We start from the raw sequence: 8,505 nt of genomic DNA on the forward strand, positions 1-8,505 counted from the left end.
GGTGTTCTGAGTCCATGATGTTCTGGCGTTATCCTGACTCAGTTCTCTTGGAAGCATCCTAATGAGAAATTGCATAAGTGAACTAAAAAAGCTGGAAGCTAAGGACTGTAATTTTGGTACCTATGTGCAACGGCTGGACCTCTCATGGAGAGGTTCTCCCTCAGACATTTCATACTGTGTCATGATCTGGACCATAAGGTCACTCTTACTGCTGTGCTGAGTAAATACGTCTGCTATGTTGTCGTGGAATCAGCTCAAACAGCGAAGTTGAGTCAGTGGCGAGCTAAGGAGCCTCTGGTTCCCTCGATGCCTGGCGCTGGGGGAGATCTGACTAAACTTTGGGCTGATGTCCTCTTGGGTTTCTTAGACATCACGGGTGGAGGTGCCTCATGAACGGAAAAGGTGATCTGCTGGTGTGACGATGGATTATCAAGCCGTTCATTGGACAAATAGAAGATAAGTGATTGTGTTCCTATCCAGAGCTGGTGGAGTTCACAGTAGCTAAGCTTGCTTTTTCTTTCTCCTTGATTTTCTCAGTTTTAAAAACATGTTAAAACTTTCTATGTGGAATATTTCAAGTGTATGCAAAATTAGAGAGAACAGTATAATGAACCAGGTTGCTCATTGCCCAGTGTTATGGGCTGAGTTGTGTCCCGCCACAGTTCACAGGTTGAATTCTCAATCCCCAGTAACTCAGACTATGGATGTGTTTGGAGAAAGGGTCTTTAAAGTGGTAATTAAGGTAAAGTGAAGTCACACGGGTGGGCCTAGTGCCATGACTGACGTCCCTGTAAGAAGAGGAGATTAGGACAGAGACACACGTGTGCACGGAAGAAGACTCACGTAAGGACACAGTGAGAAGGTGGCCACCTGCAGGCCAGGGAGAGAGGCCTCAGAAGGAACCACACCTGCCAACACCCTGCCCTTGGGCTCTGGCCCCAGAACTGAGAGGAAGTAAATGTCTGTTGTCTAAGCTGCTCAGCCGCCGTGGTTTTGTTACGGCAGCCTGAGCAGAATAGTATGCCCAGCTTCAGTGGCTGTTGAAACCTGGCCGATCTGTCTCCATCTACATCCCCACAGGGGAAGGAGGCTGTAGCTCAGGTGGTAGAGCACATGCTTAGCATGCATGAGGTCCTGGATTCAATCCCCAGCACCCCCTCTAAGAAGAAATAAATGAACAAACTTAATTACATCCCCCCCCACCTAAATAAATAAATAAATAAATAAATAAATAAAAGGACGTGCATCTACATCCCCATTGACTCCAGATCTTGGCATCGTGCTATTTCCTCTGCAGATGTTCAGTGTGTACCTCTGCAAGGACCCCCTTCCTTTTTTTGTGAAAACATGACGCAATTCCGTCGACGCTAAAATTGAACACTACTCTCATGTCCAGTCACTGTTTACTTTCTCCTTGTTGCCTCTTGCTACTTACTTCTTAATGGTTGGTTGTTGAATTGGGACACAAATAAGGCCCATATCTTGCAACTGACTCTTAAATCTCTGTAAATACACAGATCCACTCTCCATCTCTTGTTCTGTTCTGTCCTGTTTTCATTGCAGTTTTCTTTGAAGAAAGTTAAGTTGTTCTTGTAGTTTTGCCTTGGTCTGGGTTTGGCCGTGGTCCCCGTGGTGCCGTTGAATGTGTCCTCTGTCCCTCAAGTTTCATGTCAATGAGCAGAGCTTGAGCAGATCCAGAGCGCGCGTGTTGTTGTCAGGCACAAGTGCTGCGTAGGCCGTGCTGAGCACGCCCACCGGCGGCGGCGTGTCTGCAGCCTCTCGCTCAGGTGGTTTCCGGCCGTTGACCGTCACCGCCCAGGCCCGCTCTCTCATTAGGAGCTGCGAGTGGTGATATCCTCATTTTGTCAGTCCTTCCTTGATGAGCTCGTGTCCCTTTGTAAACAGAAACATGCTCTCTTCAATTATTTGGTTACACTAAAATGCGGGTGATGTAGAAAGAGCAAAAATAAATGCTTGATTCTTTTCCCTTATTTATAATACATCAAAATAAGTTTCCGTCCTCCAAAGTCGACTGACCAATAAGGGTTGTTTGTTTGATATTATGAACTGATCCATAGACACTAACATACTTGAAGTGTCTTACTCCCCTTCCTCTGTTGCCTCACTTTGATGTTGCAGTTTTTCTACCCCTGATCTGTGTGGTGTTACTCAGGATAGCTCTCTAACAGACAGAGTCCCTGCTGCTCGGTGTGATGCAGGCTTACCACTTTCCTTTCCTGTCCCAGACATAGAAGCAGCCATTCCTCTGAAATTCTTTGTCCCTTTAGTGGGAAATAGTATTTAGAAACCACAGTCGTGGCTCAAAGGGTGCTGATTGCTACACTGAGTTGATACATTGGTTCTCATTTTATTTAGTGAAATGAATAAGGAAATAAGATTTTTAAAAATCTTTTCATTGAAATATAACTTATACACAGAAAAATGCACAAATCTTAAGTGAACAGCTTGAAGAGTTTTTACAAACGTATAAACCACTGCAACCATCATTCAAACCAAGACACAGAACATCACCAGCCCCTGAGGAGCCTCCCTGCTGCTCTTCCCAACACCGTCACTCCCCAGCGGGAACATTCTGAGTTCTGCCACCGTGAATTGTCTCTTCTCCACTTTTACTCAAACGTAACTGAGAAACAGCACCGTGTAGGTTTAAGGTGCACAGCATAATGATTTGATTTACGCACACCATGAAGTGATTATCACAGTAAGCTTAGTGAATATCATCATCTCACATAGAAATAAAATTAAAGAAATAGAAAACAGCTTTTTTCTTAGAATGAGAACTCTTAGGACTTACTCTCTTAATAACTTTTGTATATAAAACACAGCAGTGTTAATTATATTTATCATGTTGTATGTTTCTAGTACTTACTTATCTTATAACTGGAATTTTGTACCTTTTGAGTCCCTTCATTCAGTTCCCCTCCCCGCCCCACCTCTGGCAACCGCAAATCTGATCTCTTCTTTGTGTGTTTCTGGAGCATAACTGACCTGCAGCCCTGTGTTAGTTCCTGTTACACAACAGAGTGACTCAGTACTTCTACACATTTCAAAGGGATCACCACGCAAAGCCTAGTCATGATGTGTCACTCCAGAAGGATATCCCATAGTTATTGGACAGTATTCCCCACACTGTGCATTTCACAGTCGTGACTCGTTTATTTTGCAGCTGGACGTTTCCACCTCTCGGTCTCCCTCACCTACTTCTCCCAGCCCCCTCACCCATCCCCCTGGCAACCACCCATTCGTTTTCTGTATCTGTGACTCTGTTTCTGTTTTGCTGCATTTGTCCATTTGTTTTGTTTTGTTCTGTTTAGCTTCCACATGTAAGTGAAATCATACAGCATTTTTCTTTCTCTGTCTGACTTATTTCTCTTAGTGTAACACCCCCTAGGTCCATTCATGTTGCTGCTGATGGCAAGATGTCATTCTTTTTTATGACTAATGCTCTGTTGTATCTACGTACCCTTCTTCTTTATCTGTTCGTCTGTTGATGGGCACTTAGGTTGCTTCCATATCTTGGTTACTGTAAATAATGCTGTAGTGAACATGGGAGTGCGTGTATCTTTTCTGATTGGTGTTTTTGTTTTCTTCAGATAAAACCCAAAGAAAGAAATTAGTGGATCATGTGGTAGTTCTTTTTTAATTTTGGAGGAACTGCCGCACTGTTTTCTTCAGTGGCTGCACCACTTTACATACCCACCGACACTGCACTCGGGTTCCCTTTTCTCACATCTTCACCGACACTTGTTACTTCTGTCTTTTTGATAGTAGCCATTCTCTCAAGTGTGAGCGGATATCTCATTGTGGTTTTGATTCACACTTCCCTGATGATTAGTGGTGTTAAGCACGTTTCCATGTGCCTGCTGGCCATCTGAGTGCCTTCTTTGGAAAAATGCCTATTCAGGTCCTTTACCCATTTTTTTAATCGGGTTGTTTGTGTTTTTGATGTTGAGCTGTATGAACACTTTGTCTGTTTTGGATGTTAACCCCTTGTTAGATGTTTCATTTGCAAATAGCTCCTCCCTTTTAGTAGGTGGCCTTTTCATCTTGTTGACAGCTTTCTTCGCTGCACAAAAGCTGTAGTTTGATGTAGTCCCACTTGTTCATTTTTGCTTTTGTTTCCCTTGCCTGAGGAGACAGATACAAAAAAATATTACTACGACTGATGTCGAAGAGCATACTGCCTATGTTTTCTTCTAGAAGTGTTATGGTCTCAGATCTTACATTTAAGTCTTTAATTCATTTTGAATTTATGGTTGTGCATGGTATGAGAGAGTAGTCCAGTGCCATTCTTTTGCATGCAGCTGTCCAGTTTTCCCAGTGCCATTTATTGAAGAGGCTGTCTTTTTCCCATTGTATATTCTTGCCTCCTTTGTCATAGATTAATTGACCTTATGAGTGTGGGTTCATTTCTGGGCTGTTTGGTTCCGTTGATCTATGTGTCTGTTTTTGTGCCAGTGCCGTACCTTGCTAATGACAGTAGCTTTGCAGTAGAGTCTGAAGTCAGAGAACATGGTACCTCCTGTGTTGTTCTTTCTGAAGATCATTTTGGCTATTTGGGGTCTTTTAAAGGAAATCCTCCCATTTGCAGCAATGTAGACAAAACTTAGGGCAGTATGCTAAGTGAAATAAGCCAGACAGCGAAAGACAAATACTGCATGGTATCACTTATTAGTGAAATCTAAAAAAAAAAAAAAAAAAATTGATCAAACTCACAGAAACAGAGTAGAATGGTGGTTGCCAGGGAAAAATGGGCAAAAGGGGCACAGGCTCTCAGTTATGAGACAAATAAGGTCTGAGGATCTGGTGCACAGCACGGTGACTGTCACTGTAATACAGTGCTGTAAACTGGAATTTGCAGAGAGCAGACCTTGTGTCCTCACACACACAAGGTACCTGTGTGCGGGTGCGTTAACGAGCGTGATCGTGGGCGTCCTTTCACAAGGCACATGTACCTCAGAGTGTCTCATGTACACTTCACATATCACAACCTAATTTATCACTTACACCTCAGCAGAGCTGAAAGGACACTACTTTTGTTACTAAATGTACATTTCTCACTGCTGGAGAAAGCGGTTACAAACATGGAAAAGAGCAATGACCATTGCCAAAGCGGGCACTCCCTGGTATCTCTTTTTGATCTAAATTTCTTTTACTATCCCAGGATTTGGAAACATTTTGGATAAACAGAAATTCATTGTACAATGAATCAGAATCTTGATAGTTACCTCTTTTGATACATGTTGATTCTTGCTTAGGATTATTCTAAGACCCTATCCCAGGTGTCTCATAATTTTGCTTTGCTTCGGAGTTTCCAAAGAAAATGCCTTTTAAAAATTCTTTCTTACCAAAAGGAATGGTGATTTTCAAAATACATGCACAGAAGAAGAAAAATTTTGCAAGCATAGTCCTTGGTGAAGCCTGAATTGTCTGCTGTCTCCACTTTAAGCTTCTTAGCCGCATTTCTGTTTCTGTAGGGCAAGAGCAGATCCCAGAAAAGTAATTTTTCTTCCTTTGTAGAAACTTCTTTATCTGGCAGAAAACGGTAACTCATCAAACCTGCAGCAGAGGGCAACTTTTCAACTCCCAGTCAATATGATCAACATTACACATCCATCAAATGCAGGACTGGGAGTGATAACCTTAAAAAATCCTGCTAGGCAACTAGGTATTGATTCTCTGCTCAGCCTGATGGATGAAGGTGCGAAGGCGACAAGTGATGGGAGAAAACACCAACCCACCTGCCTGCCTGTGTCAGGCTGTGTCGGCAGGACTGCTGGCTCGAGAGCACCATGTGTGGTTTTACCAAAAAATTCCCTCATCCCCATGCATCAGAATCTGATCCCAGCAGAAGCTCTCCTCTTCCTCGCCTTTCCTTGGGATTTTCAGAAAAGCCCAGAGAACAATTTACAATGAAACTTAAATTACTTTTAGCCTGGCTGTTCATATGCTTGGGACTATTTGGAGGATGAAGTTTGGGACTTATACTGAGAGAAAAATTGGCATGTTCATGGTATGAAGGAGCTTGTGGAAAGGGCTTAATTTATTTTGGAGATTAAGTTCTTTTCAGCGGTTTTAGAAGCATTGATTCCTATTAAAATAATAAATGTGCTAATTACAGTTTAATCATTTCACCTCATTAAGCCGTCGCCACGAGACCTCTCATTAGCCACACCACCTTCACGGGCAAGAGTGACTATGGCTGTGGTCCCAGGACTCCTGGAGTCAGTCAGCTGCGAACAGGCTGAGCTGCGCTTGACCAGAACCAGAAGGGAAGAGGTCTTCCTGGCAGCAGCCTCCCCCGACCCCTCCAGGTGCTAAGTGCCCTGGGGTTCTGACTCAACGCTTCTGAGAAGCTCTCCCTGCCCAGTTTCCTCAAGGAGGATCGAGTGGCTGAGCGGTGCTGCATCACGGCTCGTGTAACTTCCTGTTCCAAGCGTTTATTTATGTTTCTCTCCCCACTAGACTGTCACTTCTAGTCAATACATTTTTATTGAATAAGTTAATGTATGACTGGTGAAAGTTATAAATGACCAATACTGTTCTGCCTATTTCAAGGCAATTAAAATTTAATGAACTAAATGTAAGCTCCTGATGGACCGAGAGTAAGCCTTACTTAAGTTGCCTCGTGGAGGCTAACACAGTGGCTGGCACAAAATGGTGACAATCTCTTGACTTCAAAGGGGCACGCTCTCATGGGAGGATTCTGAGCTTGGACAAGAACAGACTTGGATGGTCGTCTTTCCAGTTGCCCCTTGGAGTTGAACGTCTCCCACTGGGGATGAAATGCTTGTGTGAATAACTCGCTTTGACTCGGACCCGGCTGCCCGACAGTAGTGAACTGGACGTCGCTGGACGCGTCCCGGGAGAGTCAGGTCGTGTCCAGGTTGCTGGACCAGAGTCCTTGCACCCAGAGGACTGCACGAGGCTCCAAGACTCCATGTTCTTCTTTACTCCGTTATTCACAGAGTGACAAGAGGGGCCGTCATTATCGGCCAGCGAGGGCTCAGCGTTACCGAAGAAGCAACGAGAATGTCTTGCAGCCTGAACTGCTTGTTGCAGCCAGGTGGGACGCCCAACACATAAGTCAGTCCCGTCTTCATTGGTCCGTGTCTGCTGAGCACCTCGAAAACGGAAAGAGACGTGTAACAGAAGTCACATAGCAAACCTCCAGCTGCAACCCGTCCCCCGCCGTCCCCTGAACATCCTCGTAGTGGCTTAGTTCTGACGATCCATCTTTTCTGTCTCAGAAATTGTGAACAAGCAGATTAAGGTAAACAATTAACGAGAAAATGTTTCGAAGCCTCTGCTCCTGCCAGAGCGTGGAACCTGGCTGAGTGTCGCGTGTTTACTTGAGCTGATTGAAAGAGGGAGAGAGAAACTCATCTGGCACCAGGCAAGTCAGTCAGCGAAGTGTCGGGAGGGTGTGATCGTTTTACAGAGCAGTCCAGCTGGCTCACACTCTTGGTCTAGAAAAAGATACTCTTTCATCTTCATTCCTAAGTTAAAGGTTTGTTTTGGAAATGGTAGGAAACTTCATGACTCACTCTAGTTCCTGTCAAATATTGGCATGGGGATGGCGGAATAAAGACAGACATGAACGGGTGATAAAGGGAAATCGGAAGTCTTGTGGGTGGGGAAGAGGAGCTCAGTGCCCCGCCGCTGTCTTCTCAGCTTCAGCACCTTCGTCCGCTGACGGCGGGGACGAAGTCTTCCGCAAAGCCTCAAGACTTAGAAGCGCGTCTGGAAGAGTGTGGGGGTGGGGTGTGTGGCACAGAGAATAGCAGTGTTCACGTTACGGATTTTTCAAGCTCCGACATCAGTATTTCATCAGAGAGGAGATTGGCTTAAGCAACTGTAAAGACAGCATGGAAGGCGCCCCCGGGGTGGGGTGGGGGTGCAGGTGTGTCCCTGGGGGACGCCCCACAGTGGAGGGAGGGAGAGAGGTGTGCGTGAGCAAGAGACGGAGCACAGGAGGATGAAGGAACAGAGAGTGGGGAAAAGGAGGGAGGGGAGGGGTGCGGGCGGGCGTGACTCCCTCTCTCTGCCCCTCTCTCTGTCCCTGACCCTCGGCGACCTCGGTTTGAGGCACTCCAGCCCCAGTCCGCCCCCACATCAGCTGAGGCACCTCTAAGCTCAGACCCCAGTCCTTGCGCCCCTCTGTCACCCCCACATCCAGTCCTCTCGCAGCAGACACCCCTGCAGACACCCAGCTCCTCCTCCACCCTCTCTGCCTCCCTGGTCCTGCCCTCCTGCATCACCTCCGTGGTCTTCTACTCTCACCCCCCGGCCTGCTCTCTACTCGGCACTCACAGCAAGCCTTGTCAAATGATCGTGTTGATCAAAACCCTTCAGCAACTTCTCTCGTTCCCAGTCAGGTCTCAGTCCTGTGGAAGCTGGCCCCAGGTCTGTCCTCAGCTCCCACCGTGCTCGTGGCCCGGCCTCCGTGGTCCTTCTCCTCCACCGCCGGGCGGGCGAAGGGCT

The sequence above is a fragment of the Camelus bactrianus genome, chromosome 11 (assembly GCF_048773025.1).
Source record: "Camelus bactrianus isolate YW-2024 breed Bactrian camel chromosome 11, ASM4877302v1, whole genome shotgun sequence".
In the NCBI taxonomy this organism is placed as follows: domain Eukaryota; kingdom Metazoa; phylum Chordata; class Mammalia; order Artiodactyla; family Camelidae; genus Camelus; species Camelus bactrianus.